The sequence below is a fragment of the Martes martes genome (assembly GCF_963455335.1).
Source record: "Martes martes genome assembly, chromosome: 10".
Classification (NCBI taxonomy): Eukaryota; Metazoa; Chordata; class Mammalia; order Carnivora; family Mustelidae; genus Martes; species Martes martes.
In genome coordinates, this window is record NC_137898.1 from 78,124,433 (window position 1) to 78,143,216 (window position 18,784).

Consider the following 18,784-nt stretch of genomic DNA (forward strand, 5'->3'; position numbering starts at 1 on the left):
TTCCTCAAGAAAATCTGGTTCTTCTTTTCAGTGCTTTAGGGTTGACCACAAGCAGAGATAAGTTTTATTTTACATGATCTCACAGAGGAGTTTTATGCTCCCACTAAGCTGCAAATCAACATTCCAGAAATTCAGTTATGGAAGATGGGGAGAGCTTACTCTCAAGACCCTGAGAGGGGGTGTTGGGCGTGAAGGGAGAGCCCGGTGTCTGTGGGATCCCAAGGAGCCTTGGGTCTCCCATTTATAGGGGAGTCTCTTTATCCTCTCAGTTAAAATGCGTTCATGGCATGCTTGTCACAGGATTGTTGGGATTATCTGAGAAAGTTAGCCTACACGAAAGGGATTTGTAAAGTATAACATGACGCCTAAATGTTGGTCTCTGGTGAAGCAGTAAAACATTTTCACAAATCAAAATGGCCTCCCATAAGCCTCTCATAATTTATGTTGTAAGTTTGGATTTCACATCCTAGCCTGGGTTAGATGTTCTCATTGCACTTTCATTCTTCTATCACTGTTTCAGGAGTGAACACTGAAATTGTGTCCAGTCGGTTCATCATTTGGCTGGGATCAGTTTATTCAGAGAACCAGGTGTTTTTGGTCAGGAAGTGCTTAGACTGATGACTTTCTACCTACCCAAGGGTTTCACCAAATTGCTCACCTTGGCCAGTTGTATAGGTTGAATTGTGCCCCCGGCCAAAAAAAGGTATGTTGAGGCTCTAACCCACAGTCCCTGTGAGTGTGACTTTATTTGAAAAACCAGATGTAAACCGGTTAGGAGGAGACTGTCAGGTGGGCCCTAATCCAGTGTGACTGCTGTGGTTACGAGAGGCAGAGAGACTGGGGGGCAGACGCACACAGAGGGAAGACCAGGCGATCACAAAACTGGGGTTGTTTACAGCCAAGGAAGGCCAAGGCTTGCCAGCAACAGCAGAAGCTAGGAGAAGGGCACGGCATGGATGGTCTCCGGGAGCCTTCAGAGAAAGCATGGTCCCACTGACCCTTGGACTTGGGACTTCTCCTCTCCAGACCTGGGAGGGAGCACATTTCTGTGGTTTCAGAGGATCCCACCTTCTGGTACTTGACTATGGTGGTTGATTAGCAAACTCATGACAGCCAGTTACTCCACAAGGCACATCTGAGGAGGCCTGGTCACCGTGATGAAGACTGTGACTTATTCCTCCACCTTTGGTAAGTGCCACTTATCTGAAGGCCTCGAAGTGAGTGGTCGGGAGTGACGATTCCATCCACAGACGTTCCCGAAGGAGCCAACGGCAGTCAACTGCGGGTATGCAAACAAACCTCTTATTTGACTTTTTTTCTCCCAAAACTTTCTTTCTGTTCAGTTGTGATTTTTTTTAAAGCAACGGCTGTTTTTTAACTTTTATTTTTGTATGACATTAAATTTTTATTAGCGCAAACAAAATGAAATGGAAAACTGCGTCAAGCTTATCTCAATCTGTAAGATACCCTGTCAGACAAAAAGCAACTTGGTGACCTCCTGGCCCTGTGGTCCTCAGTCCTGCCTGCCCCTCCTGCTGACCTGGGACCTTCGAGAGTAGCATCTTTCGAGTTCCACCCCTAGTAATTCTGATTGAATTAATATGGGGCGGGGCTTAAGTTTTAGTGGCTTTTTATGTGCCCTGGATGATTGTGACCTGTATCCAGGACTAAGGACCAGGGAGCAGGTCTGACCTCACTTTACAGAAGAGAACATTGAGACCAAGAGAGGTCAGTGACTTGCCCAGGATCAAAGAGCCAAGGGCCTTGCCACTGTGCGAGCCATCTCTGTCCCAGAGCATGCTGTCCCTCCTTCTTTACCTGGATCATTCCTGGTCACCTATCAAAGCTCAGCTCAGGTGTTAACTTCTCTTTTGGACCTCAGCATACTGATGGTTAGAAATTTGGAAAGTATTCACAATCACTTTGATTAAATAAAATTCCCACAGAACCACCACCTGAAGGCCTGTTGAGGATCTCATTTCTCAGTTAATCAAGCATTTATTGGGTACCTATTATATGTTACTTGGTGCCAGGGCACTTAGGTTCGAGCCAACCCACAACCTCTGTGTTGTCACTTTCTTTTTTTGTAAAATGTGCTTTATTTGTAAAATGTTTATTCTCACAACAGTTCCAGAAATTAAGTATTGTGTTCTCATATGAGCAAACTGAGACTTAAAGAGATTTTCTATTTTTCTTAGTTTGTAAGCGCCAGTCCTGGGTCAAGCTGACTCGAAGCCCATGCTTTCTCCTCTGCTAGAACTGTTCAATTGCTAAGCTCTTAATGCTTGATCAGTTCAAGCAAGCAGTAAAATTCTGAGCTCTACTAGTTACCGTAAAAACACATTGGTAAGAATGCGTAAGCAGAGCCATCATGGACAGCTGGCCAGGTTGCACACTCTCCACCCAGGAGGTATCATTTACATTCCAGTCAACATCAACAGATGTTCCAGGCATCGTGTGGTGACGTGTACTCAAGGTTTAGGATCTGCGCTGCACCCAGGCCTGTGCCCCTGGGCTGAGCCTGGAGCATCTGCCGGGGGAGGAGTGGGTGGTCAAGCCATGTTGCACACTGAGCCATGGCACCGAAATGCCACAGTCACACAGGCCTTCCGAGATATTCTCTGCGCTCCCCTCAGCAAAACAGAGCAAGAGGAAGAGGGCTGGACAGTGTGGGCTCTGCTAGCAAGTCAAAGGCCATGTTTATTTATCTCAGGGAAAAGCACTTTCTCAGAGAGCCAAGTGGAACTTGGTGGCAGGCCAGCTGCAGGAGGGGGACTCGGAGGCAGGACGGAGAAAGTGCAGCGGGGGCTGCTCCCAGGTCAGATCGCTTGCTGCAGATCCTGCAAGACCATGTCAAGGGCTGCGTGAGAAACGTCCACACTGCTTCCTGGGCATCTTGGGAAGTGAGCAAAGCTGACCCAGCTTTCTTCTCAGCAGAGGAGGGGAGGCCGTGGTCCTATTGAACCTCAGGACAAGAGACTTGGGACTCACCCACAGCCCAGAAAAACCACGAGGAGGAAAGGTGCGGGTGTGGGAGCAGACACGAGGACAGAAACCTGTAGGAGAGGCATGGAGCAGAGTGTGTATCAGCAGCATTGCCACCCAACAAACCTTGACATTTCTGGGGCATTTCTGAGCGTTTGCATATGCATTTTCCTATTGGGTCCTCACAGCCGCCCAGAGAGTTCATTGTCACTATTTGACTAAAGAGGAAACCAAGGCTCAGAGAGACCTACGATCCAGCCTCTGTCTATCAAGGGTCACGGCCAGGACTTCACCTCTGCATGCAGCCAGGACTCCCTATGATAAATCTGAGCTCCCTTTGTAGGGAAAAGCTTCAAAACCATGGTGAGATGACCCCAACTGCCATTGGGAAGAATAGTCAGGAAGATGCCCAGGAAGAGGACAGGCGACTCTCAGCAGTCTGGTCCATTTTAATCCTGCAGGGCAGGGCCCCTGCCCACTCTCCAGTGTCTTTACCCTCTGTTGTGTCTTATTTCTGGCACTTCTGATTCCCCGAAGCTCAGCCATTAGGAGCTGCTACTCTGCTCTGCTGGTATGGAAGTAATTCTTCCGGTCTTTCCCCTGACTACTTCTTTTACAGCAGTTACCTCTTCCAGGAAGCCCACCCTGATGCACAGACTGACCACCAGACTGCTCTGAGTTCTCATAGCTTCCTTTTTCATGCTTGTCTCAGCAAAGATGCTATCTTAGCTATCTCACTAATTCCCTCATTGGCTGCTCTGTTCCCACCCGGCCCTTGCAATGACAAAGCCCATCCCCTCCTGCATCATATCCTCTCCACCCTTAGCTACAGGTGCCAACCCTTCTCCTTTCTCCACTGCCCACTGGGCTGGGTGGCAGTGAATTCTGCTGCAGGAAACCCTGGAAAAGAAGAACACCCACCCACACACACATACATATTCTAGAAAAAGAGAAGAAAATAGGCCAAGAGCTCACTCCAGGCTCTTGCTCCAAGAGAAGAACAGTTTCTCTCTCCTTAGAAAAAATGTACTCAAGGAGGCACAAAGCAGAAGGAACCTGGCAATTCCGTTTTAAATAAAATCCTGCCCCTAAATTATCATATTTCAGATTGGAATCTCATCCCCCCCAACCCCGGGGGCCCCTGCTCTGTTGCTCTTTATTCTGTGTGAAGCCGCAGTGGGGAAATGTGAAAGGCACTGATTAAAAGGAGCCTGTGACGGGCCCGCCACCAGCCAGTTCTGAAGAGACACATCCAATTAAAACAGACAACATTTTCAAAGACCCCAGGCGGGCATTTCATCTCCCCAGCACTTCCCCCAACATGTCAGCATTACCTGACGCAGTCCTTCCTTTTTTTTTTTTTCCTCCCCTAACCTGAAATTTAGGTCAGTAACTGCATAATCCGTGCAAACAGTCCCGGCTGCCTCCCCTCTTCCCCTCCTTCCTCCTCTTTCTGGAGCTGTCTGTTTAGAAATACCTAATTGGGCCCAAATGCTTCTTTCTGCCACGGCCCCTGCCTGGCCCTGCTGACTTCAGTGTGTGCGGTGAGCACCAGTCCAGGGGGCCGAGCGGGGTGCCTGCTGGCTCCCAGGACGTGTGGTGAGAAAAGACCAGAAGGTTGATCATGCGGTTCAAGCGTGACATCGAGCTGTCCTGCCTGCCCAGGGGGCCGCTGGGCTGTCTCACAGTGACATCAGAGTCCATTCCCTACCCTGACAATCAGTGGCATAGCCTCTGGGGAGCCACAGGCTCTCGGGGGTCCAGCCTTTGATCCATGAAAGGCGGTGAGGCAGCTGGACGTCTATCTACACCACCCCTCGTTGCTCTGGTGCTAAGGCCTGCGGGCTTCCGCCGAGCCGTGTGGAGGCAGGCGGTCTCTCGAGGGTGGTGGTTGTTTCTCCAGATGCCTCTGTGAGAATGTCCAGATCCCAGGGCAATGGGGAGGGTGGGTGTCTGCAGAGAGAATGTCCGCTCGGCCGCTCGAGGTGAGGGAGCTGGCGGCCTTCCCCTGCTTGAGCTGGGACAAGCATTGTGCTTGCCGCGGAGACAGAACCATTTTCCCCAACAGGAAAGCAGATTCTGGGCTTGGGAAAGTAGGAGGCAGAGTAGGCTGGCTGCAGCACGCCCAGCACAAGAGGACCTAAAAAGTGTTTCCTCACTCTCTTGCCTCTGGAAGGCTCCTGGCGTTGGCCAGGCGAGCTCAGGAAACCTTATCACCCTACATCCATCCGCAGGAGAAAACAGGGAGACAGACATAGGGACAGCCACCCTGGTTTTGTCTGACAGACTATCTGTCTGGGCTGCAGGCCTGAAAGGGGACACGGGGAGCTCTGGGGTGACCTGGGGTCATTCCGCCCCTGTGGGGTCCGTACTCAGCTATAGGGACGTATCCCTGGAAGGAAGAAAACACCTAAGGTGTTTTCTGGTCCAGCGTGTCCAACCTGCAGATGAGAAAACAGGTTTGGACAGGGGAGGTGACCTGCCATGTTCACATGGAGAGCTGCTGGCACAGCTGGGAGACCAGGGACTCCTGACCATCATCTCGTGGCCTTCCTCCCGTCAAGTTTTCTTCTTCCCTGTTTGAAAATTAATGCACCACAATCCAGCAGGTGTTTACAGAACACCTGCCTTGCTCCAGGCACTCTGTTGGGCACTGGAGATAGAGAAGTGAAGTGAGCCACTTGATGATGTTCACTGCTTGCGAACCAGGAGAGAAATTTGGGGGGGAAGGAGGTACAGGTCAGCATGCCATTACCTTACCCGAGCTCCTGGAGCACCTGTGCCTGCCTCAGCGGTGTCACTGGGTATGCTGAATTGTAAGTGTTGTCTACTCGATACTGAGATCTCGAAGGACAAGGACTGGCTCATTAATTTTGTATCCCCAGTGCCCAGGATGGTGTCTAATACATGGTGAGTGCTTAGTAATTATTTATTTTTATTTTAATTTATTTTATTTTTTTAAGGCTTTTACTTATTTACTTGATAGACACAGAGCGAGAGAGGGAACACAAGCAGAGAGTGGGAGAGAGAAAAGCAGGCTTCCTACTGGGCACAGAGCCTGATGCAGGGCTTGATCCCAGGACCCTGGGATACTGACCTGAGCTGAAGGCAGACAGACACTTAACGACTGAGCCACCCAGGCACCCGTAAAAAAATTGTTTTTTAATAAATGAGTAAATGTAAGACACCTGGGTGACTCAGTCGGTTAAGAGCCTGACTCTTAATTTCAGGTCAGGTCATGATCTTAGGGTCATGAGATCCAGCCATGCATCAGGCACTGTGCTGGGCGTGGAGCCTGCTTAAGATGCTTTCCACATCCCACCCCGCTGCCCCTTCCCTCTGCTTGCTCACGTTCTGTCTCTCTGTCTAATAAAAATAAAATAAATAAGGTGGCTGGGTGATGGACATTGGGGAGGGTATGTGCTATGGTGAGTGCTGTGAATTGTATAAGACTGATGATTCACAGACCTGTATCCCTGAAACAAATAATACATTATATGTTAATAAAAAAAAATCAAATCACAGACTTGTAGCCTTGAAACAAATAACACACATGCTTTATGTTAATTAATCGAATTTAAATTAAAAAAATAAAATAAATGAATACATGTCACACTTAAGCATTGTAATTTGACAGGTTATTCCTATGCCTCAGTTTCTTCATGTATAAAATAGGGATAAGCCCTTTATTTTCCAACTCCGGCAGACAAGCTGATATAGTTGTCCCCCCTTATCTACTGTTTCACTTTCCATGGGGTCAGTTACCCATGGTCAACCATGGTCCAGAAGCTGATGATCTTCCTTCTGACTGCAATAAGAAGGTCAATAGTAGCCTAACACTAGGTCACAGCACCTACATCATTCACCTCGCTTCATCTCCTCACGTAGGCATGTTCTCATCTCACATCAAGAAGGAAGGAGAGTACAGGGCAATGAGCTCTTTTGAGAAGGACCACATTCACGCAACTGTTATTACAGCGTATTGTTATAATTGTTCTATTTTATTATTAGTTATCATTAATCTCTAACTGTGCCTAATTTATAGATTACATTTCATCATAGGTATGTATGCATAGGAAAAAAAAGTATATATAGGGTGCATCACTATCTGTGGTTTCAGGCATCCACGTGGGGTCTTGGAACATAGCCCCAGTGGATAAGAAAGGACTGACTACTGTATTAGAATAATCTTTTTGCTAAGAACAACCATAAAAGCAGAACTTTAAAAACAGAAATATGTATATTTAAGATACAATAAATACATCTATTTAAGAGTGCCTACGACATTGGAGGGGGAGATGAACCATGAGAGACTCTGGACTCTGAAAAACAATCTGAGGGTTTTGAAGGGGCAGGGGGTGGGAGGTTGGGGGAGCCTGGTGGGTATTATGGAGGGCACGTATTGCATGGAGCACTGGGTGTGGTGCATAAACAATGAATTCTGTTACACTGAAAAGAAATTAAATTAAAAAAAAAGAGTGCCTATGTGTATATACATATATATATATAAATGTGTAAATATATACTGTAAAATATATATTATAACTAATGTATATAATAATACATATATTTATAAATATATAAAATTATATATAATTGTATATATAATTACATATTACAATATATTATATATTTTAAATTAGATATAATTACATAGAATGTGTGTGTATATATATATTATATATATAATTTTTTTTTTTAAATTGTTTTTATTGGAACTCATCTGAACATCAGATATACCTGGTGTTGGTTAGCAAGAACCGTTTGTACATTTGATATTGATGGTGCCAAAACCAAAACAGTGACTGGACATGATGGGGAGAGATGCTGAGAACAAAAACCTGATTTTGGAGAGGAAAGTAAAAGCCAGTCAGATTCAGTGAGGATGCAAAACCTGGTACAACAAAATCCTTTTACAAAATATAAATTTATTACGAAAACCTGGAAGGATAATCTGAGAAAGGGAAAGAAAGAGAAAAGGAGGCCAGCAGAAGGAGGCATGAGGGGAGGAGTTAAAGAGAAGACGGATGAGAGGAGGAAGGAATATAGCTGGGCACGACAGAGGTGCAGAAGCTTACCTGCCCACATGGCACGAAAGCCTCACTACGCGATCTTATCATAAAACAAAGCATGCTGAAATACAATGCTCTACCTCCCAGCCGGTCAGTTTCTAAGAGGTAAATAAAGCAGCTCCCTGGGAGGGGGACATGAGGTTGCTCGAAAACCCAACAATGAAGGTTTAAAAAAAAAAAGAAAAGAAAGCAAGAAAGAAAAACCCACACCCCACAGTCTCATTTCCAATGTTCACTTGTTTAAAAAAAGGTATTGAAAGGAACAAGGAAGTGAGGACCTGAATGATCAAAATCAGAGAGAAGGAGAAAGAGAAGTTGGTCAGATAGTTGAAGTCAATTTTCCCCTCTAGATGTTTGGCAATTTCTGAATAGCAGCCAATAGGTCAAGAATCTCAGCAGGAAAAGGTGGCATGGGACCTCAGAAGCTGAGGGGCCAAGCAGAGTGACAGTAGTCAATTTGATCTGGAAAGTTAAAAATTAGAATTAAGGACCCATTAGAGTGGAAGGACCCTAATAAACACTCTGAAAGGCAACATGCTAGGAGCAAAGATGAACCTGAAATGCCAGTCATCACAGACTGAGGCACACTTTGGATCAGCTTAATATCAAAATTGATTAACCTGATTTGCTTCTCTCCTCAATGACCTCAGAAGCATAAGCAAGTCCACCCTGGAGAACAGTAACATCATCCAGAACCTTGAAATTGCTCTACCATTCATTGCCCGTAAACAATTTCTAGCACTGAATCTGAAATCATCAGACAGATCAAGAAAAAAACAAAAAGGATCAAAACCAAGAGAAAAATTAACAAGAGAAACAAACCAATAGAACACCCAGTTATTGGAGTTATCAGGCATGGACTTTAATATATAATATGGGAGTGTAACAGTAGTACCTACTAAATGAGTTTGTACATGTTTAATGTTCAGAATAATGCCTGGCACATTGTAAGTTTAAGACACCTGCTTGTTAAATTTGAAGGAAATATGTTGGACTCATGGGGGTTCTGTTGGGGGAAAATATCAGTCATCCATTCAATAGACACTTATTAGGTCAAGTAAGCACTGTGCTAGGTCCTGTGGATACAGATAAGGTGAAGACCCTGACTTCAAGATGCTCACTGTTAGTTGAAGATAGAAATTTCTCATTATGGGAGGATCCTATAAAGTAGTTCTAATCGAAAGAAGGAGAAGAAAAATCATAGTATATGAGACCAATGTAAACAGAATAGAGAGGTAAATAATATGGCACTGTGGCCAGGGAAATGGCTAGCTGCAGTGTGATGCCTCCCCCAATGACTTTGGACATCACCTCCCATTCTTGAGACAGCTATGACAGTTAACAGCATTCCTGTGTTTTACACAGGAGAAAACAAAGGCCCCGAGAGGTTAAGGGATTTGCCCTGGGTCAAAGAAGAGCTGGTATTGGGATCAGGATAGGCTCTTGAGACAAGAAAGCATCAAAATCCTAGAGGAGAAGACGGGCAGCAACCTCTTTGACCTCAGCTGTAGCAACTTCTCACAGATACATCACCAGAAGCAAGGGAAACGAAAGCAAAAATGTACTATTGGGACTTCATCGAGATAAAAAGCTTCTGCACAGTGAAGGAAACAATCAACAAAACTAAAAGGAAACTTATGGAATGGGAGAAGACATTTGCAGATGACATATCTGGTAAAGGGGTAGTTTCAAATCCAAAATGTACAAAGAACTTATCAAACTCAACCAAAAAACAAATAATCCAATTAAGAAATGGGCAGAAGACATCAATAGATATTTTCCAAAGAATACACCCAGATGTCTGACAGACACGTGAAAAGATGTTCGGCATCACTCATCATCAGGGAAATACAAATCAAAGGCACCATGAGATACCACCTCACACTGGTCAGAATGGCTAAAATTACAACAACAGGTGTTGGTGACAGTGTGGAGAAAGGGGAAGCTTCTTACACTGTTGGTGGGCATGCAAGCTGGTGCAGCCACTCTGGAAAACAGCTCAAAAAGTTAAAAATAGAGCTACCCTATGATCCAGCAATTACACTAGTAGGTATTCATGCAAAGGACACAAAAATACAGGTTCGAAAGAGTGCATGCAGCCAATGTTTATAGCAGCATTATCAACAATAGCCAAACTATGAAAAGAGCCCCAAATGTCCTGTGACTGATGAATGGATAAAGATACACACACACACACACACACACACACACACACACACACGTATACATACACACAATGGAATATTACTCAGCCATAAAAAAGAATGAAATCTTGCCATTTGTAACAACATGAATAGTGCTAGAGTGTATTATGCTAAGCAAAATAAGTCAGAGGAAGACAAAAACCAAATGATTTCACTCATATGTGGAATTTAAGCAACAAAACAGATGAACATATGGGAAGCAGTGAGAAAGAGAGAGGGAGAGAAACCATAAGAGACTCTTTTTTTTTTTTTTAAGATTTTATTTATTTATTTGAGAGAGAAAGAGTGAGAGTAAGCATGAGAGGGGAGAAGGTCAGAGCGAGAAGCAGAGTCCCCATGGAGATGGGAGCCCTATGCGGGACTCCATCCTGGGACTCTGGGATCATGACCTGAGCCAAAGGCAGTCGTTCAACCAACTGAGCCACCCAGGTGCCCCCATAAAAGACTCTTAATAATAGAGAACAAACTGAGGGTTGCTGGAGAGAGGTGGGTGGGGGATGGGCTAGACAGTAATGGGTATTAAGGAAAGTGCTTTATATTATGAGCGCTGGGTATGGTATGAACCACTGAATTCTACTTCTGAAACCAATATTGCTCTGTATGTTAACTAACTAGAATTAAAATTATAAAATTTGAGAAAAAGAAAAAGAAAAAAAGGCTAGTCTCCTGAGTGCCATCCGGTGCTCTGTTCCCTTCTCCATTACAGTACTATTGCAGAATGTGGGACTCAGGCCAAAGTGAAGGAAAGATACATATAGTGAGAATCTCTCCAATTGTTTCCTCCTTTACCCGCCCCCTCCTCCCACCCCAGGCATCTCAGGCTCAATAACTAGAAGGCTAGAGACCCAGACTGCTTCCCAGCTAAGGGTCTGCAGAAGAGAGGAGCCCTGCCTGAGGCCCCTTTCAACAGGAACCTCTCTCAGACAGGACACATGGCTGTGTTCCAGAAGGCCAGGTGTTAGAGCCATGGACCCTTTGACGCTTGCTCCAATTTCACAGAATGTTCCCACAGTCAGATGGCTATTGGAACACAGACCTGGGCCCCTGGATTTTCCCCCACGCGTTTGTTGCTTAGAGGAATGGCCACTCAGTCTGTAGCTGCCAACTTATGGTTCCTCAGGCTTAGAGGTGCTCTTCTTCCTGGCCATGTGACTTTTCCCATATCTGTCTCTACTTGCTCTTGGCTTCTTCACCTGGAAAAAAAAAGAAAAAAGAAAGGCTCACCCCGGGGAGGACAGGACAGCTCACTGTGGCACCATGGCCCACCTGGCCTGGGTAAGAACAACATGCCCCAGAGTGGCATTTGTGGAAAGCTAAGCCTATTTTGAGTAGATGCCTGCTGTATCTTACATGAGATACTTTTACCCCATGGGGCCAATGCCGAGCCCTCTCAGGTAGTGAAATGTCATACAGAGGGCTGAGCTGGAGGAAACTTCCTGGGGTGGCAGGTGGGGGGTGGCTCCAGGGTGGGTGGATGGAAAGGAAGAGTTATCTCGCCTCTGTTATAACACGACAGTAATACGAGACAGAGGAACAGAAGAAATGCCATGTGAGGTCACACACGTGACCCACCTATACCGGCCTCTCTGGCCTCTCTTCCTAGGGACTTGCTGGCCATGGGCCGTCTCACGAGTAGTGGTACTTTCCCACACAACCTAGAGGGCTGAGAGAGGACTCCCAGCTTCGAATCCCGGCCTTGCTGCTTACTTGCTGTGCGGTGTAAATCCCAACCTCTCTGAGTCTCCATTTCCATCCAGTAAAATTAATATTAAGATACTTGCCCTGCTGACTTCTTAGGATTTTTCTGAGGGCCAAAAAACCCCTGAGTTTGTGTGAAAGCCCTTGGGAAACTGCAAAGCCTGGGTGCGGTTGGTAGACCAGCTGCCCATCTACAAACGATTTGTTACTAATTCCAAGGAGGAGCTTGTGCCAGAATGTAAATCAATGGTCACTAAACACACAGTTTAGGTCAAAGGACAATTTGTTTATAGAAGGACTTCCTCATGGAAGGAGGAGGTGCTGGGAGAGTTCATCTGGTCAGTTCAAGAGTCTCAACAGGCTCCAGGTGTGGTGATGGAGATCCAGTCCTGCCTAGAGGCTGAGAAATGCATGAGGCAATGACTGTTGAAATGGAAAGATTCTGTGGACCTTGATTCATTCCATACACAACTAAACTCTTCATCACCTATCATGAGCCAGGCACGTCATAAGGCACTGGGGTTACAACTATGAACTAAGTACGGTATCTTCTCTCTAGAACCTACCATTCATAGTCTACGTGTGTGAGTATGAGCCTATAGAATTTGGAGTAAGGCCTGTCTTTGATGCCTGGAAGTAGGTCATTGGCGCCTGCACCCTCGATCTTGGGCTTAGCCCACCTCTCTGCAGGCTGAGTGTTAATAACTTGGTGTTGATCAGTGTCTTGCTCTCTGAAGAATCCTTCAGTGGTTCACCTGCAGGTAAGGAAGAGGATTGCTACTGAAAAGGGAGAGAAGGGAGAGGTAAGGGGCAAGGAAGTGCCAAAACAGGAAGAGGGGAAGGTGAACGGCCTAGCTTTCTCAATCCAGATCAAGTTTCCCTTGATCTACTGGGTGCCCCTTGTCCTATCTCTAGTAGGAGCAACACCTTCCCTCCCTCCTTTGGGCCACCTCCCTCTGCATACAGTTTTGATCACTATGGCACTTAGCAAGCTCCTTTTGTAATTGTTTAGATGTCTGCTTCTCCTCGGGGGCCGTGAGCAAGCCTCCTTTTTATCTTTTGCCTAGAATGTTTGTTTCTTGAGAAAACGAATAAATTGTTTCCATTTATACAAATGAAGGGCCCGGTTCAGAAATAGCTGTGTCCTGCCTACTGTCACAGGCAGAGTGAGGACACAGCCAGACCTTCTGACTCCAGCCCAGGGGCTCTGTCCCTGAGGCCCAGCCACACCCAGCAGGATGGCCCTGAGAACTATAATTAGAAAACCACTATTCTAGATCAACTTTCCTGTTCCCAGAAGTAGAAGCAGAGACCTACAGGGGACAGTGACCCCAGGCTCTGAAAGTTTGAAAGTAATGGCAAAGTTCAGCCTGAACCGAATTCTCTAGCCTCCAGGTCGCCGGAAACTGAGGGTGCTCTTGACATCTCCTTTCCCTTCACAAGTCACCCTACAGGCAAATTCTTACTAAATCCATTGGAATCTGCCTCCTTAATACCTTGCATATCTCCTGATTGCCATTGTCCCTGAATCAGTTCAGGCCCTCCGTAGCCTTCGAACTTCTCATCCTCCCCCTAATGATCCTTGCCATTTATCCCATATACAGCAGCCAGACTGCTCTTTCTAGAACGCCCACTCGGATTTCCATTACTGAAATCTTCCCATGGTTCCCCGTGTCCCAGGAAGAAATCCGTGTCTTTCTCATCTGACTCCTCACCTCTCCAGTCTCTTCCCACCACTCTTTCCCGCTCTCAGGCTACCTTCTTTGTGCCCAGTTGCAGCCTTGAAAACCCTGTCACTTTGCTCTGGGGTCCTGAGTTGCAGTCCTGAGGCCTTGGAACTAGAACTTTCTCTGACCAGTCCCTTCGAATTGATGATCTGGCTGCAAATGGCTCTGGTTATTATTTCAGTCTTGACCCGCGAGCTCTAATAACCCCTGTGGGTGGTCCGACGTCATCTCCATTCCCAGCTTCAGCCCCACCCCACTCAGGGAGCTACCCTGGCCTCGGAGTTGCCAGGCCTGGTCTGATCATTTCAGCTGCCACTCATTGGTCTGGAAGGGCCATCAGAATGAGGGAATCAATCAATGACCTACTGCTTCTACTTTCTGCTCAGACACCCAGGGCCCTTGCTCTACTCTGTGTGGGTCTTACACATGTCCCGAGGCACTCTCCCTTACCCCAGGCCGCATTTCCCTGAAGGGGCCCATTCTCCGAAATAATCTCAGCCTTCCTTTCTGTATCGCCAAGTCAAGTCAAAATTTCCCTCCCCATCAGGGTGGCCACCATGGAGAAAGGATACAAGCATGGGCCCCAGGAAGCATGGGGTTTGTCATCTCTTAACATCTCTTAACCCCATCTCTTAACTCGTTACAGTTCATCAGTTAATGGTTTCCCCCTTCCAGGGCTGTGTGAGGCTCGGTGAGATCATACATGGAACAGCCCTTGTGGAAAAGCTGGAGGCCCAGAGGCGAGCTAAGCTTGTGAGAGATGGCATTTTTGGGCAAGGCTTTCCTCTATCCCGATGGCCCAGGCCCGCCTGCCTTCCTAACTGATGATCACCGACCCACTGCTTCTCTTCCGCTTTTCTCAATCCCCCACCCGACTGGGATTTATAAGGAACGGAGCCTTCCCCATCGGAACTGCCGACAGAGCAGGTGCCGGCAGCAAGGCTGCCCTAGGCTTACACTAAGACCCTCTGCCTTGATTTATCTGATGTCGTGATCCTTACTCGAAATGTCTGAGTCAGGCAGGGCGCATATTAACATCCCCATTCTGCGGCTAGGCAAAGTCTGCTCAGGAATGTGGAAATACTTGGTCATGATCAGGGAACTGAGTGGCAGAATCAGGATGCAATGTCTGGTTTCTTAAAATGGTGTTGCTGCCCCTGCTAGAAGAAGGTGGTACTGACGATGTAACTGACCAGGGACCCTCAGTCCTCACTCCTTCCCCTCCTTCCTTCCACCTCCTGGAAGGCTGGGAATACAAAGATACAGGCTTGGGGGCAGGGGGCTTACTCCAAGGTGAGGAGAGCTGTCATCAATGGAGACGCAGACCCCACAAAGAGCTTCAGGGGCCCAGGGAAGGGAGCTGGCGTTCTGCGTCTCTGGAGACAGAAACGTGCATCTTTCAAAAAGACACACAAGCTTTGTCCAAATAAACAATAAACGTGCATGGAAAGGGGAGCAAACATCGGCTCTAAAGGAGAATGTGCTTCGTTTGCTTGTCTTGCATTAGACGCCATTCAAACTCAACGTGTGCAAAGCTCCTGGGGGTGAGAAAGACAGCAGGGGCCACTTCCTGACCTTCTCTTCAGGCCTGTCAGCAAAGCGCTGGAGGATGCCAGACATCCCGCTCAGGCTAACTGGGTGGGGGCCATGTCTAGACCTGTCCCAACAGCTGTGGGTGTAGATTCTTGGCCCTCTAAGCTGCATAAGAGCCCGGAGTAGGCTTGTACGGACACATTCAGGCCGGCTCCAGGCAGCTCCTAAAATGAGCTCTTCCAGGCACCGAAGGGAGGGAACAGCCCAGAAGTTTTCCTCTTCCAAGGGCTCACCCCAGCGTCACGTCAGACCCAGCCCCCTCCCACAAGCTCACCTTCCTACAGCCTTTGAGGAGCCCCCCAGCCCCCATTTGGCCGGCTGACTTGGAGCCCTTAGCTTGCGTGAGCCAGTGGGCCCTGCCTCCATTTACACTTGGTTCTAAAGGGATCCAGGGAGATCAGCATTAGCCCTGGACCTGTCACACACTGACTTCACTGCACTCTTCTGGCCTCAGTCTTCCCAGCTGGAAACCAATAGGAAGGATGAACCCACCCTGCCCATCTCACAAGCCCGTGGCAAGGATGAAATGGGATCACCCAAGTGAAAGTGTTTTTGCAAATTCTGACCTGTGATTACATGACTGCTGATTATTAGTATTATTATGCTCACTCCCTGGTTTGGGCCAGGAGACCGGGGGAATAAAGCCAGGTAGAGTCTGGAGACAATTTGCAGGAAATAAGCCATAGGGTCATTGGGAAACACTGATTATAATGTCCCCGGCTGCCATTTTTAGGGAGAGAGAGAAAGGGGGGGCCTCTAGACTCTCAGAGAGGTACGTAATAGAGCATTTCCATCTGCTCTTTCTGTAGGAAGAGATATGTCATGGAACTCCGAGGCGACTAGCTCCTTGCCCACCCCCCTGCTGCTGAGTGCTGTCCACGTTCCCAGGCACAGCACCTGCACTCCAGCTGACACTAATTGGTTCGCAGCACAAGTTTGGCAGCTCAGCAGAAGCACTAAATGGCTGGGAAGAGCTGATGTTCCTGAGCGTCCCAGGATGGGACACTCAAAAGGGAAGAGGTGAGGAACTGGTCCCAGGCCCTTGGATTTCCACTTCCAGGGCTGGGCCCACCTTAATCATGGGAACAGTTTCCATCCATGCAGCATCTAAGGCCCCCAGTGTAAGAGGACCTAGAAAGACCAGCTCCTTCCATAGATCGTGGGGCCAGCTTTATGAGCCACACCAAACTGGAACCAACTCAAAGCAGCCTTACATTCGAATACAAGTCTGATCTCCTAGAAATGCTTAGTATCAAGAGTTCAGGTTCTAGGGTAACATACACTTGAACTCAAATTCTAAGTCATCAAGTCACAGTCTGGGGGATCTCGAGCCATTTTCCTATTTGCCAAATGGTTATAGTAATAATACCAAACTCTTTGGGTTGTTGTGAAGAATGAATGAGAGGTTGGAGGTATCTGGGAAGTAGTTGGTGTTCCACAAATACTTGGGGTTCTAAGTTCCTTGATGCTTGCATTCTAGAAAGGAGATGAAATCAGGCCAAGACTACAATGATTTCTCAAAAGAAAATTCGTCCAATCACCCAAGCTAGAATCCTAGGCGGTGACCTTGACTCCTCCTCCTCTTCCTGATCTACTTCCTGATCCACTCAGCTGGGTCTAGCTCCCAAAATCTTCCCTGTCTGTTCCCTTTGCAAGACCTCAGAATGATTCAAGCCATTACTGTGCCACCTATGTTGCAAGATTAGCCTCCTTGATGATTAACTTATTCATCAAAGGCACATGCCTTTGACAATGAGAGTTCAAGGTAGGAGGATAAGCAGAATTCCCAGGGGGAATGAAACGATGCGGTCCTGGGCAGCACTGCCCTAGGTAAATGGTCTACCTCAAGTAAACTTGTTGAAATTGCTAAGTGTGGCTTGAGGACCTCCTTAACTTCTGGGATAAGAGGCTTTTTAGGGTCTGGTTTCTGCCTGTCCCTTGAGCTTTCCCTCTTGATTCTCCTGAAGTGATACATGGTCATCAAACCGAATTATTTTCTCTCTGCTAGACAAGCCATGCTCTATCTCTCTCTTTACACCTGTTGTTCCCTCGGCTTTTAATACCTTTCATCTTCTTCATCTGGGAAAATCTTACTGGTCCTTTGGATTCAGCTGATGAGCCACTTCCTCCAGGAAGCCCCCTCTGGCTTCACCTACCCTCTACCCCCCACTTCAAGGATTTATTAAGAGCCCCTTGTGTTCCCTTGGTCAGCTTCAGGGAGACCTATTTGCCGCTGAATGGGATTCTAGAATAACAACAGCCAGTGTGTGTGCAACATGGCCACTAGAAGCTGGCGGCCTTAGCTGAAGAAACAACGGTCCAGGTTGCAACTACTGTGTTTGGCTTATAGGAAAACAGTATCTCAGTCTTCAAAATGATACCTTTCTAAGAGATTTTCTATGCTATTTTGAATTCTATGCAATTTTCACATTGCATGCTAACTCTCAAGGTCTATCTCTGTGTCAAATTTAACTCAACCCATGGGGCACCCATTTTTCTGCTCTAACTGCTTCATGGGCCCCATGCTGGGGAAAGAATCTTTATGGGAGAAGGGTCAAATGCCTTTTTAGAAGTCTGGGAGGGGAGCCACCCTCGGGAATAAGAGGAGAAGACAAAAATCCAGAGACACTTTCGTTCTCATGTCAATGGAGTTAGGAGCTGGAAAAAAGCAACCGAAAGTTACCTTCATCTTTGTGAATCCCCCACATTTCTCTCTCTTTTTTTATATATATATGCCTTCAGCCTGTTTTCCTTGGGTGATTAAAATTAAAAGGGCCTCTCTGGATGAAAGGAGAACTCAAGGTGGGGAAGTGGCAGCGCTGACAAGCACCAGCGACATGCTGAGTGTCTAAGACCCACTGTGACAGGGAGGAAGGGGAAGGAAGCCTCAGCAGGAAGCCGGGCTTTCTCGAGTTTTTCCTGAAGATTTGGGGATCGATGTTACAATTTGTAAAAGTTTAGTTTAAAAAATTTGATAAGTAGTTTCAGATGACAGTGAGACCCTTACATGTCCTACAAGAAGATACATTTGCTTTTCTTGGAGGGAGGTGGGGGGAGAATGAAGGAGACAGGGAAATGGGATAGGGGAAGCAGGGGGAAAGAGCCAGCAATGTGGGGGGAGGCGGGGACGGGGTAGTAGAAGATTCTGGGCTGCCCTATGCTGGGGATGCTGAAGGAGGCTTGGTAATGTTCCCTTTAAAACCCTTGTATTGGGGCGCCTGGGTGGCTCAGTGGGTTAAGCCTCTGCCTTTGGCTCAGGTCATAGTCTCTGGGTCCTGGGATCGAGCCCCACATTGGGCTCTCTGCTCAGCAGGGAGCCTGCTTCCCCCTCTCTCACTGCCTGCTGCTCGGCCTACTTGTGATCTCTGTCTGTCAAATAAATAAATAAAATCTTTAAAAAAATAAATAAAATAAAATAAAACCCTTGTGTTAGTTTGCTAGGGCTGCTGTAACAAAGGACCACAAAGTGGGTGGCTTAAACCATGGAAATGTGTTCTCTGTTCCA